Source organism: Rhamphochromis sp. 'chilingali' (genome assembly GCF_963969265.1).
Source record: "Rhamphochromis sp. 'chilingali' genome assembly, chromosome: 18".
In the NCBI taxonomy this organism is placed as follows: Eukaryota; Metazoa; Chordata; class Actinopteri; order Cichliformes; family Cichlidae; genus Rhamphochromis; species Rhamphochromis sp. 'chilingali'.
Window position 1 is genome coordinate 24,407,817 of NC_137945.1, and position 26,427 is coordinate 24,434,243.

Here is a 26,427-nt window from a genome sequence, read left to right on the forward strand (position 1 = left end):
ACAAAATTATCAACATTTTGTATTGTCATATGCATTGTCTGCATTGCTAACTGTATGTCTTGTCATTAAACTGATCATATTTTAGGATTAGATTTTAGATTTATTTTTGTGGCAATAAATGTGTATTACACGTCCTGCAAATGAAAAAAGTGTGTTTCCCAATTGTCTTTGATTTTGGTTTATTAAAAAAAGCTTGTTTCTAATCTGAAAATACACAAAAATCCAACAAAAAAGGCAGCACTTAGCATACACATAGATCTGTGTGGAGACTGCACATTAAGCTTTTTGTAAATGGCACTGACTGTGTATTATATATGGACTGCACACCACTTCTATAGAGCATCCTTTGCATGCCTGCTTTCTATGCTTCTGCACAGCTCAGCATAGTTTTCCATCTTCTAGTCTGTTAAGCATCAGAATAAACTCTTACACTTAAAACATCCAATTCATGAACCTGTAAAGTGTAAAAACGTCACCAAGTGTTTGAGTTTTTGAAAGTTTACAATCCAAAAATATCAGACTTGAAATTTGTATGTTTTTATTTGATAATTCTTTGGTCATTCAGTGTAAATAAAGGGTTTCATTGTTGGGAGAAAGTTGGATCTATGGAAAACTGTGTTGCCCACTTGGAGATCCTACAGTATGCGTTGACGTCCCCTGCCAGAACATGAACAGTTCAGTTTTCATTTCTTTCCACGTGCCACGGCTAATTTTCAAGACTTTCTTGATATTTGGGAGATTTATTAATTCACATAGATTGGCTGCCACGTTCCTATTAAGAAGTTAAATTTGGGAGGAGGTTTGGCTTGGCCGTTCATTCTAGCTGCCAACAGACTCTCTCCAAGGGTTTCAGTCTGGAACTGCAGGCAGACACACACACTGAAACACAGTGCAGAGCCAGTGAAACGAAACAGCTTTCAGTGTGCGTGTCAGTGCAAGTAGCCTCGTGTGCTGTGGCTTCTTTTTGTGGATTAAGTAATATATGAAAACACCAAGATTTCTGCTAGCTGTCAGTGATTTGTTTTTTGTTATTTTGTATCTTCATCCAAATGCTACAAGACAAATTTGATTTTGTGCTCCACAGTCACTGAGTTTACATAATACTGAAAACCTGTTGGCAATGATAACGTGCCTAAAATGAGAAGGTCTGGGTGTTGGCTTTGGAAGCTTCTATGTAAATGTCACCAAATGCTCAAAGTATTTTGATGTGTGTAAACTTCCCTAAGAAAATTGAAATGAAACATTTTTTTTTTATTAGTATTATTATTATTATTTCACTGAGTGTTCAGTTTGCCCCTGTAGGTTTGAAGGCCACAGGTTACCTTTGTTCATGTTTGACTGAGGAGATTTTATTAGCGTGCCTGTGGGAATAGTGAAACACACTGTCCAAAATATGTCACATTATCCTACTGCAAAGCAGCAACCTGTCAGCTTGCATGCAGGGTTGTGCGGATCAGAACAGAGCATCACATGTGATAGGCCTAAAGGTCTGATATGTGATCAGAGCTTTAGGCCTAACTCTGCCAGATGATTCTCCACTGGAGAGAAATGCCTTTGTGGCCCTTACTTTGAGCAGAGTGTCACTGTCTGGTTGAAAGAAGAAAAAAAAGGCTTTCTTATAGTTGAGTGCATATTTTTTTCCTTCATAACATTCTATTACACTCAAATTAACTGTGAAATATTGAACTAATTAGACTGTTATAGTTTCAGGACCATGGACAGAGCATGTGGGTTTCATTGTGATGCCATGAGTTGTGCTGTAGCACATAACAGGTTTCAACTGGTGGACCTACACATATTCAGCAGTATGTTAGATCACACACACACACACACACACACACACACACACACACACACACACACACACACACACACACTGTTAACACCACCAGCCGCAGAGTGTAGAAATAAACTTTTGTCAATCAGGCATGTATGTTTTGTTTCTGTTTTTTCCCCTTAAAGGGATTATAGTTGTCTTAATACAAGACTGCTACAGACTCTGCATGGTTCACAGTCAGACGTAGATCAGAGGCTGTTAATTACTGAAGCCTGTTTTCATTATAACTACTCTGTCTGTCACTGCCACAGGACTACATTTAACATATACATCTATGGCCTACATTTTTATGCTTTTCTAATTATAATTCACACTGTGCCTATCCTGTTAGCATACCTTAAAAAAACAACAGCTGAATATCATCTTTGATATTCCACCAAGGGGAGGGCCAGAGGGGGCACTGGCCCTCTGGCCCTCCCCCCAACAAGACTGTCCTATGTTGGAAATAATCCAAATAGATGTGAGCACAAGACTGTGGAAGGCATCGAGTTGAAACACAAACTTGATATTTATTCCTGCTTAAAACAGATTATTATGGATTTCAAAATGTATTTGGTTTTCATATGTACCTATTTTCAGTGATATTAACTAGCAGGGAATTATTTAGACATATAATTCTTTTCTCTCTTTCTTTTTGACATATTTTTCAAGTAATCTATATTTGACAACAGCACAATAAAAGAAAAAATTCTGTTTTTGTTCTGTTGGTGTGTCACCCCAATATTTTCAGTAGTTCCCATATGGCCACCCATATGAAAAATTTCTGGAGGCACCACCGCTTACTCTGTGACCTTGCTCAAAATTGCATAACTGTTGGCAGGTTGGACTCGTGACATTGAAATGAACTGACTGCACCTTTGTTTAAAAAACAGCAAAATATTTGTTAGTCACCTGTAATCAGCAAGATTGTACCCACATGCTAATTTGCCCTGTTTAGTAAATCCAGCCAAAAGATTTCTCCATATATATATATGACCATATGGACATTAACATCATATGTCCACATACAAATGTGTGTAAAGGTTTTACACTAGCCCCAGCTGATGATAATGTGATATAATAGGAACTTACATATCATCATCAGTATCACCAAATCTGACTCATTATTGATGTGAGTACACACAGTACACCAAATCTACAAACCCACACATCCAGGCAGTGGGATGACAGCGCCCAAGAGATTAAATCCATAGGGAAGGCTGAATTACAGCCAGCGCTCATTCCCATCAATACTGTTGAGTCAGAGGAAAGCTTGAAGTTTGATCTTCCTTCGTGATATACATTATCTTCTGTTTTGCACTGCACCACTGACACCTTGTTTATGTTGAAAGAAATGCCAGGTTGAGTGGTGTTGACACTGTCAATCCCCCCTCTCTCATAAAAAATCTGCTGTTATTTGCTTTGCTCTGCACACTGCATCCGATAATGTGTCTTAATTGTCGATGGTGTTTTAGTACAAACATTGTTTCAAACATTCAAATAGTCTGTTCAGCCTAATAGTAAACTATGTTTACTTCTTGTATGCATCATTTGAACTAGGAATTTTTCCCTTCGGCATCCATTGCCTTTTTCATTGCCACCTCTTCCCTGCCAGCATGTTCTCCCTCGCCAGTAACAAAACTAGGCCAGCCGAAGAGAGTAGGCACAGAGCAGTTTGCCGGTGTAGTTGAAATGAGAGATAAAGGCTGAAGTCAAACAGGCGGTGGCAAGGCAGAGCATCGTCGCTTGTTTCCCAAGTTGCATCCGAGAGCTGTCGAGGCGTTCGCTTCCTGCCATGTTTAGCGTTGTGACAGAGCATTTGTAACACCTCCGCCCATGGCTTCCACAACTCTGTCACGTCAGATGAAATCAACTTTCAGAGAGGAGAGAGGTAAAAGAAGAGGTGGTGGAGGAGGGAAGGGGAGGAGGCACATAGAGGAGTCAGAGCAGGATATTTTTCTGCTTAGCGAGGAGATGCTGGCGATGAAAACACTGCACCCCAGTTTCACTATGTATTATTATTGTTGTCAGTCACAAGCAAAAAATAAAATAAAATCTTACTTGTGCCCCGGGTGTGTGTGGACGTGGAGGGAAGTGCAGAATACCTGAACAGGAATCCAAGGGTGAGAATAAACAGGAAAAGCACACTGAGAAGGGAAACGGTGGTTGTGCGTTAAGTGCATGGGAATTAAACAACCACGGTGTTTATAGATACTGTCCTGAATGAAAATAGCAGACCACTGAGGTGTGTTACAAAAGTTTGCTGTCTGTGTGCTGGAAATGCACAGTTATTGTTAAAACAGGTAAACAGCAAAAACAGAGGAAAAGGACTTTGTTAGCCTTTATTGCTCAAAAGGAGAAAAATCCCCCAACTACACAGCAAAATCGCCAGTGTTAAATTGACACTGTGAGTGTTAAATTAACACTTTTCAAAGTGTTATATTTTTAACAACGAGCTAGTGTTATTTTAACACTGCACAGAGTTAAAAATTAACACTGAGTAACACTGACCAGTGTCAAAAATATTCTACACTGGTGTTAAGTGTTAAAAATTAACACCGAATAGTGTTGGTGGTACTTTACACTAGCCCTGGTGTTAAAAAATTCAACTCTGAATAGTGTTAATTTTCTAACACTAACACTAGTGTCAGTCAAATCATTAATACCACCAGATTACAATAAACTCCCATTAATCTCTGATATCTCTACTGCTACAATTAACCCCCAACATCCACCCATTACAAAGAAATACAAGACATTAACGTTCCAAAATACTTTGTATTCAGATACACCACAAGTAAACAAGTCATACAAAATTACAGTATGGGACAATGTACATTTTGTCATCAGTGCCATTTGAAAATTGCCTATCATAAGGTCTATAGTACACCAGATCATCTACAGAGATCAGTGCAAAGACATCTAATCCATCCTCAATAACAAATGCATTTAAGTGATCATTGAAATATACTGTTGAGACCTTACAAGTTAGAAGTATTGAAATCGCTAACAATTATACTGACAATCTTACTGAACAAAGGCATCTCATTTTCAACACCAGAACAAACATACATCCCAACTTGATATTCTGTACCATAACTTTTGACCCAGGAAGTTGTAGAAACAATAGAAGAAACATCAAACATTTTATTCAGTGCTTCACTGCCTTTTAAGCTGCTGGCCAAGACTTCATTAATGGGGCCGAACTGTAATCTTTTAAAATAAAAATTTTCAAAATGAAAGGCTAATTGATTCTGATGTTTTTTTACTAGTGTTTTTGTGATATTTTTAAAGTTCTTTACAGATCTTTTGAAGAACTTGTGCTTTGCTTCAAATCTCATGCACCACATATGTATGAGTGGCCCAATTTTTCTAATGCAGCGTGGGTAATGGATCATTAGGTGGTGCTTTGGAATCAAATTCCGTTCTGGAAAGAGAGATTTGAAAGCCTTGTGATGATCGGCAATCAGATGTTTCAAATAGCAAGTCATGCCATGAGTTATAATGGGTGAAAAAACAATGTTCACAATTTGAACTAACAAAAGTAGCAAGTTCCAATGTCCATCATTTCTGCAAACGATATCTCCAAAAATCAATGGGCTATTCCGCAAAAGACACCATGACTGCACAGCATTAAGCCCAAGATCTTTGCTGTTGTCATCCAGTTTTAGCCCACCTGGCCTGTTCCTTCTCTGTGCATATCCGTAGTTAAAGCTTATAATTCTCTGTGACAATGAATTCAAGGATATCAAAGAGGTCTTAATCAAGTACTGAAACACAAGCTTTAACTCATACTGCACCACTCCCTCTAGTAGATCATGCATTATGTCTACAGCATAGTTGTCTGAAATATGGAACAGCCGAAGTGAATTGAGTAAACAATTTCTTTTTACACCAAATGTTGAGGCCAAAGCAGGATTTTGTTGAATGGCACCACAGTGTTTGTAATGAAGTTCTTTGGAACGCAGTGTTAAGCCTACATGATCTTCACTAAAAACTGACTGCAACTCTGTCTTATCAGTTAAACAAAATCTACAACAATAGTTTGCACTAAATGATTCAACAAAACCAAAAATGCTATGTAAAGCCAAGTTGTCACCTGTAATCTGAAAAAGCGAACCTCTCACAGGTGTGGCTGAAAAGGGCACTTGCATTCCTTCAGTCTCTAAAATCTTTAGATCATCAACAAGTGGCTTTAGGATAGGATCAAACCCATATTTTTTTAAGTCTTCTGAATGAAAAAGGGCTACAAGATGAATGTTCATCAACACAGAATTTAACTCTGGTGGCAAATTTCTCAAAACAAAATAAATACAACCAAGTTTGTGCACCCCCTTTTTTGAGCCTAAAGGATTAGCAGTTTCAAAATCGTCATAGTAGAGCTGGATCTGGAGAGCATGTTCTTGTTGTGAGAATAAACTGTGATTTTTGAAGTAGGAGCCGTCATTTAAATCTCTGTACAATCCCTCCATGTTTAGTTTTTTTTTCTGGAAACTGCTACAAAGTTCACTGTTTCGAAACATAGATGAAAGGGATCCCATGATAGGAACGTACATGAATTTATCATTGACAGGAACTTGCCTGTATGTCCCTGTTGTTCTATCTTTGCGTACATCAAAACGCACACCAAGAACATGCTCTATGGGTTCAACTATTTTCCATTTTTGCTCAAAATATCTTATCCTTTTAGATTCTGTGTTAAGACATGAAAATGGATTTTCAAGCTGATCAAAGCAATCCTCAACTTTTTCTAAGGTTTCTCTTGATGTATCAGTTGACAAACAGTCGACAACAGATTGTTTTGCATGTGCATGGATGTCATTAACCAGTTCCTCCAATGAACCAACTAAACACTGTACAGTACTTTCAGGAACTCCTGATGATTGTACTTGAGCAATAACAGAGCTGCACATGTTCAGTATTTGCCTTTTTTCAACTGGAACCGGTGTAGTTATTGTCATGGGATGAGCCACATTTACAGGCTGTGAAACAGAGGTTCCATCGTTAGGTACAGGCTCAAAATTGTTGATGACCTCAGAGTGAACGCAGTCTCCATGTGCTCGGAATAATTGCCGCTTGTAACCAGAGTACGTGTGAAAGATAAATGAACATCCAGGCTCTCCACAGGTCAAACGTAAAAACTTTCCTGGGTACAAACCATGCTGGAACTTCAAATGTCTAAATAACACTGAGCAACTTGTGTGGTGTATCTTGCAAATGTAACAGATGAACATTTCCAGTCAAAGTGCTGAATAGTGGATATCTTTAAACCGTACAGTGAAGACTTCCTCTTGTTTCATTGACCCGAGGACTGTCCTTCACGCTGCCAACATCAATGCCATACACTTGATGGTCTGGATGAATGTGTAGAAGTTGTCCAATGCCTTATCAAAGGACACGGCAAATTAAAAAATGTGCCTTGAAAAGTTTTGCCTTGTCAAAACCTGCATCTCCCATCTGTGTCACACAGGGAATGACCTTTTGATCTAGGACAATGTAGAAACTTTGGGTAGAAACTTTGGATGATGTTCTTTCTTTCTCCAACCCACAGGACGAATGGCTGAGTGGGGCCAGCCTTAAGAAAAGCCTCTGTGCTACCTCCCACCTGAGGGAGAGAAAGAAACCAAGTGATTCACATTAAACAAAATTGATAATCTGATGTTGAGGCATTGCTGTTTGAAATTATGACAATATTAAAATGTTTCACTCCGCGCGCACAATTATTTTTGTTTCAATGTGTACATTTAGTTTTAATAGAAACAATGACATGTCAGTCCTGCAACACCAAGCTTGTCTGGGATAGATACATCTGCTGCAGGTTGGATCACCTTGCCATCTTAAAATATCAGCCGTTGATAATTTGCATCTGTTCTCATCAAAAGAGAAATATACAATTCTAAAAAGCATACCTTGATGAATTTCATTAGGTGGTGAGCAGCATCTGATGTGCTAATCTTTGAAGACGTCCTTCCCTTAGATGTTGGAGTGAAGTGAAGCAGCAAAAGATGGCAGCCGCCTCGCAGTCCCAAACTACAGAATAGAAATTAAGATCATCACAATTACTGTCATTTAAAGGACCACAGCAGTCATTTTTCCACGTTATGTAATACCATGATGACATTTTAGACACCTGATAATTTTTCTAATAAGGCAGTTTTCCAGCGCCTTGGTATAAAAATTCATTTCTAGAGACTTAAAATCTTCTGGCCACCAAGTGAAGTAGATATCGAGTCATAACAATAGTAAGATTATGTAACTTTTTTTGTGTTCAAACTACATTAAATGTCATTTCAGGTTTAACATGTTTGTAAGCTTGTTTTCATACCATACAGAAATGAGTGATATATTGTGTTGTGGGAATTAAGCAAATGCTGTAAAGGCATGCAAAATCTACCATTTCCAACTTACACTTACCAGCCTCGTTAGAGTAACGCTGTGCAGAAATGAGCAGCTCATCCAATTCTGTACTCTGGGACAGATTTTTGCCATCTTTGATGATCCTTGGCTTGAAGAATGTTGGCCACTTTGCAAGGAACTTACCAGACACTTCCTCCCCAAAAAACAGCATTGTGAAGTCTTGGTCAATCTTAAACACAAAGTGTAACAACAGAAACAACACATTAACAAGAAAACAAACAAAGGAACCACAAAGCAGTCATTAAATTATTTTATGCCTTACCAAGCCAGGTGTATCCAGAAATCTTGGGAAAAGGTCCAGGACAGTAGAAGCTATGGCAGGTTCTTGAACCACTTTTTGCCTATGTTGAAATGTCACCTTCATGTTGTCTTTGACATGTTTCATGTCAGTTGAGTGCCTCTTCCTTGCATTTATCACCTGACAACGGCCTCACATTTGAACACAAGTTGCGAAGAGTCTTGGGGCTGTCTTGAAAAGCTGACTTTGATTAGTTCATCTCTTCTCGGGAACCAGCATATCACCACCTGCCAAGAGTAAAATAAGGTCCAGCATATAACACCATTTCTTTGCAAAATATCTAGCATGTCTAGTCCCTTTAGACTGAGTTAAAATTAATTTTGTTAAGAAAAACATCCTTGATCCATTTTTTAAGTAGTACAAGCTGTGTAACATGACTGCAATACAGTATTCTCTCAACTATCACAGGGGTTAGTAGGAACCATATTTCTATTTTATTATTTTTTATATATTTTAAGCGATAAAAACCCTCCCCACAAATATTCCTGACAATGTAGCGTTTGGTTTGTTCGTTTTTAAATTTCAAATATTGTATAACAAGACAAAACTGCAAATATGAACGCATCCCCCCCTCTCCCTCTTAACTAACCGATGCCTTTAATTGAACTACCAAATTAACACAATGGTCCTCTCTTTCTGGTCAGACACTTTGCAGCACTTCTGCTGTAATTTTATTCATATTTAACAAAATAAAAATGCAGAAATAAGTGTACACATTAGTTTTTGACTCTCACTGAACTAACAAAGCCAATCCCTCCACATGTTTGTACTCTCTTGTTACCTCGGCCAGGTCCGCGGCTCTGAACCGTGGTAATGACACCTCTGGCCAATACGCTGGGTTGTCGGGCTTGTAGCTTTACTGTCAGCGAACACAGTGTACAGTCGAATCTTAACAGCTTTCTTACAACCAGGCACTCATTTTGGCGGCAGTGGTTATTATTATATTTACATGCTCTCTTCTTCCATTTCTCATCGGTAACAGCTCTTACTTTCTCCCTCTCTCGCGCTCAAACACACAATGGGAGGGGCAGTTCCACACGTTCTCCCCGCAGCACGGACTACACTACCCATGAGGGCCGGTAACACTCTGCCCTCATTGCCTTTATATTAAATCATTTTTGGCTAATGACAAAAAAAAGTCACTTTAAGGGCCAAATTGCATTATACTTCTTCACCTCACCTGACGTGGGCCGCAAGTGGCCTTTGGGCCACGAGTGGCCTCTGGGCCGCGAGTTTGAGACCACTGACCCTAAGGCTTTGGCAGTTTAATTCGAAAATAAATAAAAGGCATTTAATAAAAACTGAAATATATTAACATGTAATATTCATTACAGTCTGCCAATAGCCAGATTATGCTAAATGAATATTAGGAAAGAAACTGGTACTTTGCAGAGTTCTAGCTAGCAGTAGCCCAGCTTAACAAAAACAGTTAAAATTCAAATATGACACTTAAAGATGATGTATTTTGATATAAATACTATTTCTTTTACTAGTTATCATGTTACTTGTTCTAACATCAATCTAAAACTTAATATTTAACCAAATAAAACTTACCGCATCAGCAAGAAAAAATGGCGACCGAAGATTCTGGATTTTGAAGCTCCACAGGAAATGAAGGTGTGGTCTAATTTAACACCCACAGTGTTAAAATGCAGTAACGACTAAAATCTACACTTACACTTTTCAGGAATCAACTCCCGATGTGTTATTTTAACTCGATTAAGTGTTGAACTAACTCGGAACTCTGTTGAAATCTACTAACACTGAAAAATCAACACTGGCATTTTTGCTGTGTAGAATGCCTTGCAGTCGGTTCCCACAAAGACCACATATATTTGTCTCCATCCTGGCTTCTTTGGAGAACAGAGAAAAATAAGGAAGCATAGAGCCTGTGGGCTGAAGTAGAACATTGATTCTGAAAATCTACTTCTCCCCATGATGAGCAAGAGGATTTCAGCATTGAAGCACGCCTATATTTGATAGTTTTGTAGTATTTATCAAAATAAACCTCACCTGTTCATCTCACCATCCATGTTATTCTACACAGACAGCCTCATTTACACATAGAACACCACAGATGGTAATATATGGTCAGTAGCTGAGACCTGGAGATCATCACTGTATTGGGATTTCATTCTAGTGACAGTCAAGTCATAGACACCGGGCACACAATCTGTCAAGTGTAGCTCATAAAATACAAATTAGCTTTTTAATTAAGCATAGCAAAATATTCGTGTGTGACTTAACTCGACAGAACAATACAATGAACCTTTATTAGAATTTGAAAGTCATTTACAGATCCTCTTGATCTTTTACTTGTAGCTACAGGTGTTCAGTTATGCAGTTAATCGAGGGCTTATTTTGTTTGGAGAGAAAGGGTTTGGGGTGTTCTGTGTTACCTGTGATTACACCTGTGCACCACCAGGGTTTGTTGGTGTACACACACTGTGACGCACAGGAGAAATGTATAAATCAAAGCCCATGCTAGAAGTAATTGCGCACATGAATTATATGTGAGGTTCGAGGCTGTCATTCACATACGCTTGATTTCATTAATTAATGACCCTCTTTGTGGCTGTACCTAGTAATTTATGAGTCACTTGCAAATGCACACGTGTGGTGCTTTGGGTAAAATGCCATATTGTGCATGTAGGAATCCAACTTCTTAACATCAACATATGTGTTTCTAACCCAAGTAAAGAAATATTCCTCCAGCACAAATATTTCCTCGGCATCTTCTTTAATGGGCATCCTCAGAATTTAAAAATATACGTTGAAATCTGTCTGTGGTTGCACAAATGCAGTTTTGATTGCTTACATTTCTGTAGGATTTCATAAATAGTCAAGGACCAAAATAGGGCATGGGAGCCTGCAGTCAGCACTGTTCTTTCATATTACAACCCCAGTCTACAAAAACCTGCTTCTAACACCTTTACAAACAAGGAACGGTAGAGCTGGGGGAGATTACTTTATTCTATGTCCCAGATCAGATTGTACACTGTAAGAATTTAGCAGTTACTGTATTTAAAAGAGCTAAAGAAATGGACTAAAAGCTGATGGTGACAGATTCCCAGGACAGTTAGTGAAAATCTGAATGGTGTTTGTTACACAATTCCCACAGAGTTAGGGATTATATTAAAACACATGCACACACAGACAGACACACACACGTACTAAATAAATACACATACTTTGACTTTGTTCTAGCATCTGTCAGACAGTAGACTTGTCTGAAGTCTACCAATCAGCTCTAACTTAGTGTGACTCTTCCCCTGTAGGGCTGCCAATCAGAGAAGCAGCTCATTAGCGGAGAAGCTGCTTATACTCCACTTGTGCTAAGTTTAAAAAAGCACCTCAGAAGAAGCAGAAGCAAAACGCCTGTCAATGTTCAGTTTTAACTTTTTGATATTTAAATGAATACGAATACGTTATTTGGACATCAACACCTACAGATGGTAAAGTTTTTTTCCGATTTTTACATTTTTTTAGACGAGAGATCAGAAAAAAACCATTAAATTTAACACTCAGACTTTTGTGGAGGTCATTATGGATCATTGATTTGATGGGCAGCGGGGGTTTAAGCCTGAGCTGTTTTGCAAAGGTGTTTTTTTTTTCCATTTACTTATCCTCCCTTAATCTAGGACTTGACAGCAAATGAGAAACTAATGAGCTGAAGTTAGATACTGTCGCATAAGTTTATGCATAATTGCTAAATTTACTTAACCACTAGAAGGATTGCATTACACCCCAAATGTGCGTTTAGTATTTAACATTTTTATCATGTAATGCAAGAAATGCCATCAATATAAAAGCTTTCCCATCAATTCACATAAAAAAATGAAATTGCCCCTTCTGCTAACCACATAATTTACTCTTCAATCAAATCTCTTTCCTTTTTTAGGGACAACATGAACAGTAAATATTTGCGTTTATGAGGAATCTTTTGTTAAAATACAGCAGATTTACATTTTAATGTCCTCTGAGTGTAAACAAAGAGTTTCTCCTCCCTGAAGCCCAAACACTACTTGCAGATATCCCTTTCTCTCAGATATTTCTAAGCCTGTTTTTTGGCTACTTAATGAGCACACCCTGTGTGCAGCGATCACAAGATCAGCCACTGCAGCTAATCCCTCTTCAAAGTGGGTTGCAGCCTGAAACCTGTGTGCTTCTGCAGTGTTTGGTACCAGAAATGTACACAAGAAAATTTAACAGGCCACCCCCCCCCCCCTCACCCAGCCATACCACCAGTTACAGACACACAAGCATGCATGCAGCACACCCATATCTCTGTATGGTCTCATTAGTTTGAATCTCTTGGTTTAATTAATCACTAGTAGAGAGCTTAATTCATCTATAATTTCAGCAGAGTGGAGTTGATTAGTGTAGTATTTCCCTCAAGTTTTTGATTTCCTTTTCTGATTTTTTTTCTTACCCTGCTACCCTCCACCCACTGCAGCGTCTCTCTCATCTTTTATAATGGCAGCTCATCAGGAGCTCAGAGACAATCAGCAGGCAGAGCACCCTTGACTCCTTTTTGATGGTTGTGATTACAATGGCGATGGGTGCTTGAAGTTGCGGTCGTGGAATTAAGTGGATACACTCGTGTTTCATTGTTGCTGGCTGCACGCCTTCACATTTCTCCTTCAACTTTTTAAATGTATTTATTTTATGGACTGCTGCCTTTTATTAGCTCATATGGTGATGAGGGAGCCATACTTCTGTATGGCAAAGTTTCTAGAGACTTGATCCTTTTGCATGGGTGCACTGCTGCTTGTAGTACTGAAGGGTTCTTTTAATTTTGTTTTAATGATGTATGATGATGGACAACTACATGTTTTGGTGTTTGATTTGTTATTTATGGGGTTTCTGGTGGCTGTCTTTTTTATTGTTGACAGTTCACAGCTGTTTTCTATAGTTGTGAAAGAGGAATTTGTCATGATAGCATACTACTGAGACCACATCTACAAAAACAGCCCCATGGCAAAAGTTGAAAGTGCTGACTACAAAGGGGCACGGACATTTTTAGTGGTTACAACTGCTCACACTAATTTGTGATTAAGGATAAAAATGATTTGTCCAGAAATATTAATTCTTAGTCTAGTGTAAGACTTTCTTTCATATTTGCAAATATCCTAAGCTGTCAAAGATCATAGGAATAGTGCCAAGTCAATTCCACTGTGTGCTTATGTGTGTCACTACTTTTTTCTGCAATGTTCTGTGTGACTTGCCTTCAAAAAGAGCGCGTTTGTGTGTGTGCGCGCGCATGTGTGTGTGTGTACGCACTTTGCCTGTCAGTGCGTTTGAGTGTCGTGATCCTGTGAGCCGTGAGAGAGGAAAAGGCCCAAGTTCTTTTTCCCAAGAGTCATCTGCCAATCATTTTCTGAGATTCTGCGGTAAGAAAAAAAATGGCGGGAAGGGTAAGAGACTGAGAAAGGAGAATAAAGGGGGAAAAGAAAAAGAAGAAAGTATCCCCGTAGAATGACTAAATAGACCTTCAGTGATCTGACACACAGGCCTGGAGCTGCATCCCAACTACGCTCTGCTCTGCACAGTTAAATATCCGCGCTGGGAATGCTGAGCTTTACCACGCTATTGATTTTAATCATCCTTTTAAAAGCTCAGACTTTTAAGAAATAAATAAAATAGGAGACCCTAAAGGCCTGAGCAAAAAAAGAAAGAAATGGAAAAGAGATCTTGTGAATCCGTAAGATGATGACTGATTGAAATATTTTTGACATCTCGAACATTCTCAGACCACTTTTGAGATAATTATAAGGACCTAAATTTACCTCCTGCTCTGGCTGCTGCTGACCGAGTCACAGAAGTGCTCATTAAGGGGAATAGATTCTTGACGTTCTCGTGGCTGTCTGTAGAGCCACTAATGAGGGGTGAAGCTTGATTGAAAAGCCTCCACTAGAAGTGAAATGTGATGGCACTTATACGACTGTAAGAGCTTTCAGAGCAAAAATCATGTGACGGACAATACGCTGCTCTGCTTATTCTTCGATGGCAGCAAGCCAGACGCGAAGCTATTTCCCCTGACAGTGTTCGTTTTCATCACCGCTCGTGTTTTTGAGCTTTATAAGGAGAAAATGTTTTTTTTTCAACACTTCCAAAACAGAACTGGGGGGGGGGGGGAACTCTGGCATATATCCAAGAGCCAATATCTCGTTTTTGGTCTGAGGGTCAGAGCAGCCATTTGCAGGGGAATCAAATATCAATTAATTGAAAACACTCCAAACCCTGATTTTCTTACAGTCTTTTAACCCAACGTCACGAGGTGTGTCAGTGAAAAACCTCTGTATGCCACACAAGACTCCAAACCTCTTAATAGACTAAAAACAATGCTAACATGTTAATAACTCATATCATTTACATTATCATAACTTATTTCTATCCATAACCAATGTGACTTTACAATACCTTACACTTACAGACACAGGGACTTGCTTGGCTAATAGAAAATTAATGTAAAATAAATCAGAAGCAGCCGAACAGTTAATGAGTCATTTATCAGAAACTAATAATTACTCATCCAGGACATTATTAATGGTAAGCAATAGCAAAGTATCAATATGCTTAAAAGGAGCTACTGAGCAAATAGCGGTTTTGATGGTTTACTTTACTTGATTGGACACAGACGCAGTAGTGAATGGTGACGTGATCCTAAAGTTAAAGGGAAAGCAACTACAGGGTAAGTAATCAGTAATTGATTAGAAGTTACTGATTTGTGTCACTCAGTGTTTGGATCAGAGTTTATCTGCACTCATTAAACAGTGAGCTATTAATTCCATTAGAGACGATTATGAACTGCCCAATGATTTGCTAAAATATGTTGGTAGCTTTTGTGTAAACAATCATGATCTATCAGATAGCCATGATTTTAACCTTGTTAAAGCCTCGTAAATTAGTCGGTACAGCCAAGGGGCAGGTCGTTACAACAAATGACTTATTCTCAGTAACTCTTTAATAAATTAGCTTAGCTTACTGTAAGGTTCACACGACTCTGTATTACTGGTTGAGTCAGCTCAGAAACATTAAGAAACATGTGTATGTAACATCATGTAAACACTTCACGTTAAAATTCTACCTCTCCATTTGCCACATCTGGAAGCAAGTCACACGCCGTGACAAGAAAAATATAAGGAAATACTCTCACCAAATACAGTTGTGGTCAAAAGTTTACATACACTTGTAAAGAATATAATATAATGGCTCTACCGAGTGTCCCGTTATTTCTAAAACTCTGATTTTTCTCTGATAGAGTGATTGGAACAGATACTTCTTTGTCACAAAAAACATTCATGAAGTTTGGTTCTTTAATGACTTTATTATGGGTTAACAGAAAAAAGTGATCACATTTGCTGGGTCAAAAATATACATACAGCAACATGAATTAGCAATTTTGGTGACTTACAAAGTTGTCAGTGAACTGAGCTTCATAGCATGGCCTCTTAACTTCTTGTGAGTGATTATGAGTGACTACAGCTGCTGACTTCTCTTAGGCCAGTTAAATAGGGCTCATTGGATACAAACGCCCACAAACGCTACAATGGGAAAGTCAAAGGAGCTTAGCATGGATCTGAAAAAGCGAATTATTAACTTGAACAAGTCAGGAAAGTCACTTGGGGCCATTTCAAAGCAGCTGCATGTCCCAAGAGCAACAGTGCAAACAATTGTTTGTAAGTATAAAGTGCATGGCACTGTTTCGTCACTGCCAAGATCAGGAAGAGAATGCAAGCTATCACCTGCTGCTGAGAGAAAATTGGTCAGGAGGGTGAAGAGTCAACCAAGAATCACCAAAAAGCAGATCTGCCAAGAATTAGAAGCTGCTGGAACACAGGTGTTATTGTCCACAGTCATACGTGTTTTGCATCTCCATGGACTGAGAGGCTGCCGTGCAAGAAGGAAGCCCTAGTTCCAAAAGCGGCACCTTAAGGTTCGACTGAAGTTTGCTGCTGATCACATGGACAAAGATAAGACCTTCTGGAGGAAAGTTCTGTGGTCAGACGAAACAAAAATTGAGCTTTTTGGCCACAATGCCCAGCGATATGTTTGGAGGAGAAAAGGTGAGGCCTTTAACCCCAAGAACACCATGCCTACAATCAAGCATGGTGGTGGGAGTATTATGCTGTGGGGCTGTTTTGCTGCCAATGGAACTGGTGCTTTACAGAGAGTAAATGGGACAATGAAGAAGGAGGATTACCTTCACATTCTTCAACATAACCTAAAATCATCAGCACGAAGGTTGGGTCTTGGGCACAGTTGGGTGTTCCAACAGGACAATGATCCCAAACACACATCAAAAGTGGTAAAGGAATGGCTAAGTCAGGCTAGAATAAGGGTTTTAGAATGGCCTTCCCAAAGTCCTGACTTAAACCCCATTGAAAACATGTGGACAATGCTGAAGAAACAAGTCCATGTCAGAAAGCCATCAAATTTAACTGAACTGCACTAATTCTGTCAAGAGGAGTGGTCAAAGATTCAACCAGAAGCTTGTGGATGGCTACCAAAAGCGCCTAATTGAAGTGAAAATGGCTAAGGGACATGTAACCAAATATTAGCACTGCTGTATGTATATTTTTGACCCAGCAGATGTGATCACTTTTTTCTGTTAACCCATAATAAAGTCATAAAAGAACCAAACTTCATGAATGTTTTTTGTGACAAAGAAGTATCTGTTCCAATCACTCTATCAGAGAAAAATTAGAGTTTTAGAAATAACGGGACACTCGGTAGAGCCATTATATTATATTCTTTACAAGTGTATGTAAACTTTTGACCACAACTGTATATGTTATGCTTAAATATTTCCTTGCACAAATACGGTGAAACAGTAAACACAAATTTTCAAAGCAGAGATCAAAAAGGTTATCCTGACATACACATCTGTGTCGGTACAAAATTTTCCAAAGGTCATTGACTCAAATGTCACCAGAGGAAAACATGGGCTGCTCCAAATTCATAATCTAGTAACTGCAAATGTATGTTTGTAGCAGTCTGTCTAGTCGAGGTGGACATATTTTTACTGGATAAGTGAAAGAAAATAAATAGTGATGCTGGATGCAAAAGTCAGAGATCGGCCTATAGCCATTAGGCATCCATCATCATATGAAGGTCACAACTGGCCACAGTGTCGTGACCTTTCATTTAGGAGTTGTGGAAATATTTTATGCTGGACTAAAGTGGTAGAAATCAGTGATAGCATGAATGAACTATAAAGGTAAAATAAATATAGCGATGTAAACACAATAGCCTGGTCATTTTTAATCACATGATAGAACAGTAAACATTTGTTCTACAACATTTATACTCAATGGGAGAAAAAAGCACACGCACACGCTGTGGTCAGAAGTTTTCATACCTTGTTATCAGCGTGATGTCACCGTGATTTTGGGCTTTTAATCATTTCTTTGAATTTTTTTATTGAAGAATGACTGTACAGCAAACTTCTTTAATGGCTTTAAAAAGCAAGAATTTGGTTAATTTTCTCTAATGGCTCAGATATGTATATATACACCCCACTATTGTTTTCTTAAATGTCTTTTAGCAGATTTGCACTTCGACCACACATTTTGATATCCATCAACAAGATTCTGGCATGATTCTGGGTGGATACAGTGGGGCAAAAAAGTATTTAGTCAGCCACCGATTGTGCAAGTTCCCCCACCTAAAATGATGACAGAGGTCAGTAATTTGCACCAGAGGTACACTTCAACTGTGAGAGACAGAATGTGAAAAAAAAATCCATGAATCCACATGGTAGGATTTGTAAAGAATTTATTCGTAAATCAGGGTGGAAAATCAGTATTTGGTCAATAACAAAAATACAACTCAATACTTTGTAACATAACCTTTGTTGGCAATAACAGAGGTCAAACGTTTACCATAGGTCTTTACCAGGTTTGCACACACAGTAGCTGGTATTTTGGCCCATTCCTCCATGCAGATCTTCTCGAGAGCAGTGATGTTTTGGGGCTGTCGCCGAGCAACACGGACTTTCAACTCCCGCCACAGATTTTCTATGGGGTTGAGGTCTGGAGACTGGCTAGGCCACTCCAGGACTTTCAAATGCTTCTTACGGAGCCACTCCTTTGTTGCCCGGGCGGTGTGTTTTGGATCATTGTCATGTTGGAAGACCCAGCCTCGTTTCATCTTCAAAGTTCTCACTGATGGAAGGAGGTTTTGGCTCAAAATCTCACGATACATGGCCCCATTCATTCTGTCCTTAACACGGATCAGTCGTCCTGTCCCCTTGGCAGAAAAACAGCCCCATAGCATGATGTTTCCACCCCCATGCTTCACAGTAGGTATGGTGTTCTTGGGATGCAACTCAGTATTCTTCTTCCTCCAAACACGACGAGTTGAGTTTATACCAAAAAGTTCTACTTTGGTTTCATCTGACCACATGACATTCTCCCAATCCTCTGCTGTATCATCCATGTGCTCTCTGGCAAACTTCAGACGGGCCTGGACATGCACTGGCTTCAGCAGCGGAACACGTCTGGCACTGCGGGATTTGATTCCCTGCCGTTGTAGTGTGTTACTGATGGTGACCTTTGTTACTTTGGTCCCAGCTCTCTGCAGGTCATTCACCAGGTCCCCCCGTGTGGTTCTGGGATCTTTGCTCACCGTTCTCATGATCATTTTGACCCCACGGGATGAGATCTTGCGTGGAGCCCCAGATCGAGGGAGATTATCAGTGGTCTTGTATGTCTTCCATTTTCTGATGATTGCTCCCACAGTTGATTTTTTCACACCAAGCTGCTTGCCTATTGTAGATTCACTCTTCCCAGTCTGGTGCAGGTCTACAATACTTTTCCTGGTGTCCTTCCAAAGCTCTTTGGTCTTGGCCATGGCGGAGTTTGGAGTCTGACTGTTTGAGGCTGTGGACAGGTGTCTTTTATACAGATGATGAGTTCAAACAGGTGCCATTCATACAAGTGGGGGACAGAAAAGCTTCTTCCAGAAGACGTTACAGGTCTGTGAGAGCCAGAGATTTTCCTTGTTTGAGGTGACCAAATACTTATTTTCCACCCTAATTTACGAATAAATTCTTTACAAATCCTAGCATGTGAATTCATGGATTTTTTTTTCACATTCTGTCTCTCACAGTTGAAGTGTACCTCTGGTGCAAATTACTGACCTCTGTCATCATTTTAAGTGGGGGAACTTGCACAATCGGTGGCTGACTAAATACTTTTTTGCCCCACTGTATTTGACCACTTTTCTTGACAAAACAGACAAAGTTTATTTAAATTTCTTGTTATCTTATCACAAACCGGCCTTTTAAACATAGACCACAAGTTCTCAACAGGGTTGAGGTCAGGAAGGTCATTCCAGAAGCTTAAAGCGATATTGCACTTTTTCAATTTTTAAGTACTGATCAATCCAATGCGTGCTATCAGACAAATCCTATATGTACCAGTTGATCATGATCATGACTGAGAAGTTCATAAGTTGAGTCTTGTCAATTTAAAACACATTATAGAACCTTAAGCACTACTTATTAAAAGATTAACTTGTGAAGTAGCTGTTAAAGATGTATCCTGTGCAATCATCCCACCTTACAAAAGAACAAAGAATTAATTAAAAGCCCCAAATTACAGTGACATTCATCTCCATGATGAGTGTATGTAAACTTCTGACCACAACTGTGATCGTATTGCTCTGATAACCTTTTTTCTGCTCCATTTTATTGCTAATAATTGTGCGACTTTGCTGGCAAAAGGGCTTGACCAGGTCGTTTTGCAGGTCTTACAATCAACCAAGCAACCACACAAAAACACACAGGAGGGTTCCCCCAACACAGGCAAGAGAAACCAAACAAGCGTAAAGCTTCACTTAATTTGATGTTAAAAAAGGGAAATGAAACCATAAATTGTCTACATGAAAAAAACTTAAAGGACAGAAGTAAAATATATGAACGAAAAACATCGAGAATTGTACTGAAAGTGAACTGAAAACAAGAACTACAGTAGATTACAATGATATTGTGTAAATAGCACCTCCCGGTTAGTAATTACACAGTAATTAAGAATTACAGACGCAACCAACTTAGTGTCAAAGAGTAACGTGGGAGTAGCGACAAAAACACTATGTAGCACAATAAAACTGAGAGAAAACTGAATGACAGGCTAACAAAGCAGCAAAGGAAATCTCTTCCATAAAAGGACCGGCTACGGTTGTCACATTTTTTTCTAACAATATTAAGTCAACTCTCGTAAAGAGGATACCTTGAGAGCCCCAAACGTTCACACAATCTTGTGTGAGTGTTCTGGCTTGGCAGGGACTGTTCCGAAATTACACAGTGATTATCTCCAGCAGGAAACTTGCTTCAAACAGCAATGTCACCCACCAGCTTCTGTACCTTTAAGCTTCCTCTGAGGGCATATTAACAGAGCAGCAGGGGAGCAGGCGGAAAGCATTGGTCTGAAATGTATTTAAAAGTCTGCAATCTGGATGGGCAAACAAAGCAACAGCATTAAGCTGCAACCCACGCAACACACCTCGACCGGGGACTGAGCAGGAGCGCCACAGCAGCAGTGGTGGAGGAAGATCAGAGCTTGCGTGAGGTTTTTATTTCCTGTTAATTGAATTGGCCGCACTGTGCACACGAGGCCCTGATGTGAGGCTTTACGTCTCTTTAACCTCCTGGTTCTGAGTGGATTTTACCTATATGTGCTCTGTTTGTTGTCTAAATTCTGCTACAATTTATCGATAAGATGAAAGAATTACTTCATCTTATCACGTCGTAGCACATCCTACTAAACTTTCTCCATGGCTGTAAAAGCTCTGTGTACTTTAAAATAATGCACTTAAAGCACACATTGTGATACAATTTGCTGATGCAAAAACTAAATTCCCATGCTTTTCTTTGCCATACCAATAGTAACTGACGTCAGTGCCTTTCTATATAGCTCAAATATTCCTTTGTGTTTTCCACTCATTCGCCTTTGGCAAATGATCTGGAATTAATTTGTAAGGTAGGCTTATTGTTGCAGTCAGGCAGGGTTCGTGTCCACGGGGAGGAAGCCAGGGCAGCTCCCTGTGCTGGGCTTTAGACTCTTAGCTTGGTCAAGGTGACAGTGATCCATGTCTCTCTGGAGGGCCTCCATGTAGGATGTGTAGCACTATTATAACACTAAAAATACCAGTAGATTGAGAGATGGCAAGAGAGAAAGAATGGCGACAGGCGATGGAGTGGGGTAGACAGCTTTTGATGTAGCCTCAGCTTCGTGTTGTCAAGCCGTGAGGGATTTCACAGCTAGAAGTTAAGGGGTGATCATGTCTACAGGTTTCTGGTCCTAATGTGTCGTGAAAAATTCCAAAGTCTTCGTTTTATCTGACAAGACAGTTTGATTGAGAGATGTAGCACTGCAGCAGCCAGCGGATCGATTATACCCTCGTGTATTAGTTCACTGCAGAAATGTCATCTTAATGAAAGAAGAGACGAGAATGACAGTGAAAAATAACCTTCCTCCATTTGCGATTTGGTGCAGGCAGCAATGCAGTCATCCAAAACATTTTTTTAGTAGTTTTTTACTACAAAAGAACCAAATCTACAGCACTGTATAGAGTTTTCCCTCCATGAGCCACACTTTGATATGCCAGGAATAATATATAATCTATAAAATCTAACCAGCTCCAGACAGAAGTTAAACAGAAAAAGTTTGAAACTTATTTTTGGTTAAGTTACTTGTGCATTATTAATGCTCCATTACACTTTATAGACTTGGGGGGAAAAGGCTTAGGCTTTGAAATGATGCATACTTTTTTCTTTTTACATTTCAGCACACAGCCGTTACCACTGGGTCCTCTTTGAAAAGACCTCACAGATATGTAATTATTCTAAAAGTCTTCTACATAAGTGGTTTCCTGCTGGAGCAACTGTTGGCTACTCCTGGGGTAACCTCGTGTGCACTGGAGACAAACTGTCTTTGCAACATGCAAACTGGTTTTTGCATGTTGCACAACTTCTTAATTTCCTCAAATGCATGTTCACTGTACAGGAAGGAAGCAGTGAACTATACATTCATGTGCTGCATGAATAAATTTTCTTAATTTGGTGTTAAATGTGCCAGAATACAATGCCAATACACTGTAGCGGGCCATTAACCTGTCTCTGTTAAAGGTACACCTACAGCCATCAAACACTCCTTGGCTCTTGCTCTCAATGGGTGTACTTACCTCGCTCTCACAAATATAACATCTTTTAAGCAGGAGGTGTTGTCCTGTCCTCCAAACCATATCGCAGTGGCACCCTGTAGGGCCCGCATTGCCATATAAAAGATAATGGAATATAAAATTGTTTTTATATCCTCTGAATGTGCAGAGGCCGCATGCTGAAGGCTTTCCCCGCTATTGTTTTAAGGCTCATGAATCTTCTAAATCGCTGCCAGTGATCACGATGAATGAAACAGGAGAACATTTACACATCGTCTCACCTCATAACCCCTCCACAGTCGACTGGACGGCCCATGCTGTGGTGCTTAAGGTGGCTGAATGGTGCAGCTCACTGCCTTTTGGATCACTATTGGATTTCCCCCAGTGGTGCTACAAAACAGCACATTTCATCTATCGGACCCTTTGAGCTGGTGGTCTGCAGTCAGTGCTTGTGTAGGGCTTCAGCACATTTCATGCTGAGTCTAAGCTCAGTATGCTGGTATATGATGGTTGTATATGATAGTCACATACAGGTTAGTGGTTCATATAGACACATTTTGACAGTCTTTACGGTCAACTTAGCTAACCGGCGGCTAGCTCCAACTCCAAAAAGTGTCTCAGCAAAAAGAGCAAATAAGCGAGAAGTGTATTGACTATTATTGCTTTGATATATTATTCTAAAACTTTATGATGTATTATTTTATTTTCCTTAATTGTTCCAGAGTTTAAGGCCTTCATCTTCCTTGTTTTGCATGATTAATGACCAGTAGCTGCACTGGTTTAGTAAAAAGTGTTTATATTAACATCAGAGCTAACATTATATGCAAAACCATGCTTTACACACACAATTGGCAGAGGAACCTGTCTCAGCATGTGTAAGTGTGGGATTTTAGGGCTCCCTCTGGGTTGTTGACCACAGTCCAGGCTGGACGACCTCCGGCCGACCCTGAGCCATTTGAAAATATGATTGTAATCCTTGTGAGGATTTGACCAGGGTGTCTATTACCACTGTAATCTGTCACACTGGCATCCAATATTCATTCCACGTCCAGGTTAAGCTCCTCTTTCTGTCTGCACCACCCATCACCATGGGAGACGGGGAGAGGGAGAGGAGGGATCCACTGAAGGTGTTGGCATGACTAGAGAGAGCGAGAGAAAGCGAGAGAGAGAGAGCGAAAGAGACTGAAATTGAGAGAGCAATGCTTCAATCAAGCCACTGGGTTGGGGTGAAGAAATCTATTGTGGAACACAAGGTCTCATTAATGCAGCAGGGATAGCTTTAACCCCCAACCCCCACATCCTACACACATGCACATACACACTTATACACACACCTGGCTGAGGAGAGAGAGGTACAAACATGGAAGAGAAATAGATTTATATATATATAAGGAAGGGATTATAGATTTCTGCAGCGGAGGTGGGAGGAATTCTACACTGTCAACAACAAAAAAAAAGATTTCCACAAATGGTACAAAGTTAGAGACATTTAACACAGAAATCACAGGAGCTTCTTGATTCATGTAAAACTGATGCCCCACTCTACTTGTTTTATTGTAGATTTATTGCCACATACAGAATGATGGTGCATCTTTTCCATTTCTGCATGATTTTTTGCAGAATATGCAGAAGAACAATGTTTAGATTCCTTGAAAAATGGCAGTACAACCACACCAATACTGTTTTTGACTATCCCGTTGCTATATAATATCCTGTTTTCTAATACAAACCACAGATGGATGGTTAATGTCCAGAAATGTTTCAAATCATTTTTGGTTCCTTTGATCAAATCTGCAGAGGCTGGAGGGCGGGTCAGTGAAATAAACAGGCGTTCTGAAGATGTGGTATTGATGTGTGCTTAGTGATAAACTGCAGCCACTCATCATCTGTCTTTGTCTCTGTTGTTTGTTACAAGAACCCGCAAGGAAGGATTGCTCGTGTGTTTTGGTTAGATAGATGTCTGCCATATCTGCCATCATCTATAACACTAAATTACACATGGATATTACACTGATATGATGCGTGAAGTCTGTGACACAGTATCCACACCAGAGCATGGTTTCAGAGTGGAGTGATTTCATCAGCAAGGTCACTGGAGGTGTACCGCCTAAACTGTAAGATATTCACTGATTAATAACACTGATATGCAGTGATCACCTGATGAAAAGTCCCCCCATCGATTTAATATGCTTTATTTTTCTGTACTACTTCATTAGAAGTAGTACAGGTCCTGCTCCAGTAAGTTCCTCTTAAAAGAGTAAGAAAAAAAAGATCAGGCCACATATTAAAATTGATTTATTTCTCTTATATTTAAACACTGATCCCACTCTGAAATGAGATTTCTTAGAACATGAAACAAAGAACAGGAAGCAAAAGAAAAAGGGAGCGAGTTAGAAAGACGAATCGATGGAGTGTGAATTCAATTTGCTATCTGGGTTCCACGTCCAAGACATCTGTCACACAAGCGGATTGGTTTGATTGGTGTGAGCCCATCTATCAAGATGGCTTGTCTGCAGTTAGTAAATTTATATTCCCTCAGGTCCCATCCTCCATCAGTGGTTACTGTGTGGCCAGGCCAAGGCTGTCAGCCAGCATGGTCATATCTTATTTTAAACCTCAGTAACTTATCTGCTCTTCTCTTCTTTTGTGTATGAATTCGCCCGTCTGCTCATCATGCATCCGCTGAAGCCTCTGTATCCAACTGTTTGGGTCAAAGATCCCTTTGAAATAAGGTTAATGCGACCCTTTGTTGTACAGGTGATGAGAAAATGCTAACAGGAGATCATAACAGCATGCTGTTTTTTCCACTATAGTACAGCATAGATACACATGGAGAATTTGCATAAAAGTAAGAATATATTTATTTTTTCTAGGATAATTGGTTTTGTTAAGTTTAATAGGACGTTTTAACTGCAGCTGCTTAAATTCCTGATGATTGTTCACTAAATCGTAGCAGTTACTGAGTCACAATAAAAGATCCAGGATCTGTAATTTGAAGCCAAAATGGTGTCTTGTGTTACTTCTGTGAGTACAACAGGCAAATTGCTTAAACATATCTAAAAGCCTTTTGCCTGTAAACAAATAGGCAAACACTTCCCTGTGACCTAAACGCTACAAATAACGCTGGTCTGTTGAGTGCAGCTGAATGAGATGAGTCTAATTCATTACCCACTGTGTTGCAGCACTGCTGATTTTTATTCCTCTAGCCGGTTGGTTAAATTAGCCTGAACAGTTTGACTATAATGGGGACAACACCAAAGGAATTTAGAGCAGCTTCCTGATATTATCCACCCACAACCACATACTTGGTGGTATATGAACACCCACCTGCAAACACAAACACACTCACATGCACACCACTGCTCTCTCACACTATATCACTGCATCACAGTGCTAATAATCCAGTGTGTTTTGGGTGGGTTGACTGCATCTCTATTAGTGCCAATTTGGCATGACCTTTCCGCTCTTGCTATCTCAGCGCTGGCTTTGTAATCTCCGCTGGCTGCCCCCCATCTTGGCCACTTATCATCACACTGGGATTAATAGAAACATCTTTTGTAATTACAAAAATGCTGCTGTTGTCGTGCCGGGTCCTGTCAGATGGTTAAACGCGTGCCAAACCATTAATTCACTAGTAAAGGCCTTAGCACTACCCCACAGTAAAACACAGAAATCTAGTATTGATCTTCATAAAGGCGTATACTCAGCATTTTATCTCCTTGCTCTTCTC

The 26,427-nt window shown here is 39.6% G+C and overlaps 1 protein-coding gene and 1 long non-coding RNA gene across 4 annotated transcripts in view; one reads left to right on the forward strand and one right to left on the reverse strand.

Annotated features, from left to right (window-relative positions):
* Nucleotides 1-26,427, forward strand: part of ntng1a (netrin g1a) — a 132,236-nt gene that overhangs the window by 33,319 nt on the left and 72,490 nt on the right. The gene's annotated exons all lie outside the window — the stretch shown is intronic.
* LOC308385535 lies at nt 4,444-10,137 on the reverse strand. Its single transcript, XR_013969542.1, has 5 exons — nt 10,086-10,137; nt 8,496-8,758; nt 8,231-8,402; nt 7,726-7,846; nt 4,444-7,421 (listed from the first exon to the last, which is right to left on the reverse strand). It is a non-coding gene; the product is annotated as an uncharacterized lncRNA (long non-coding RNA).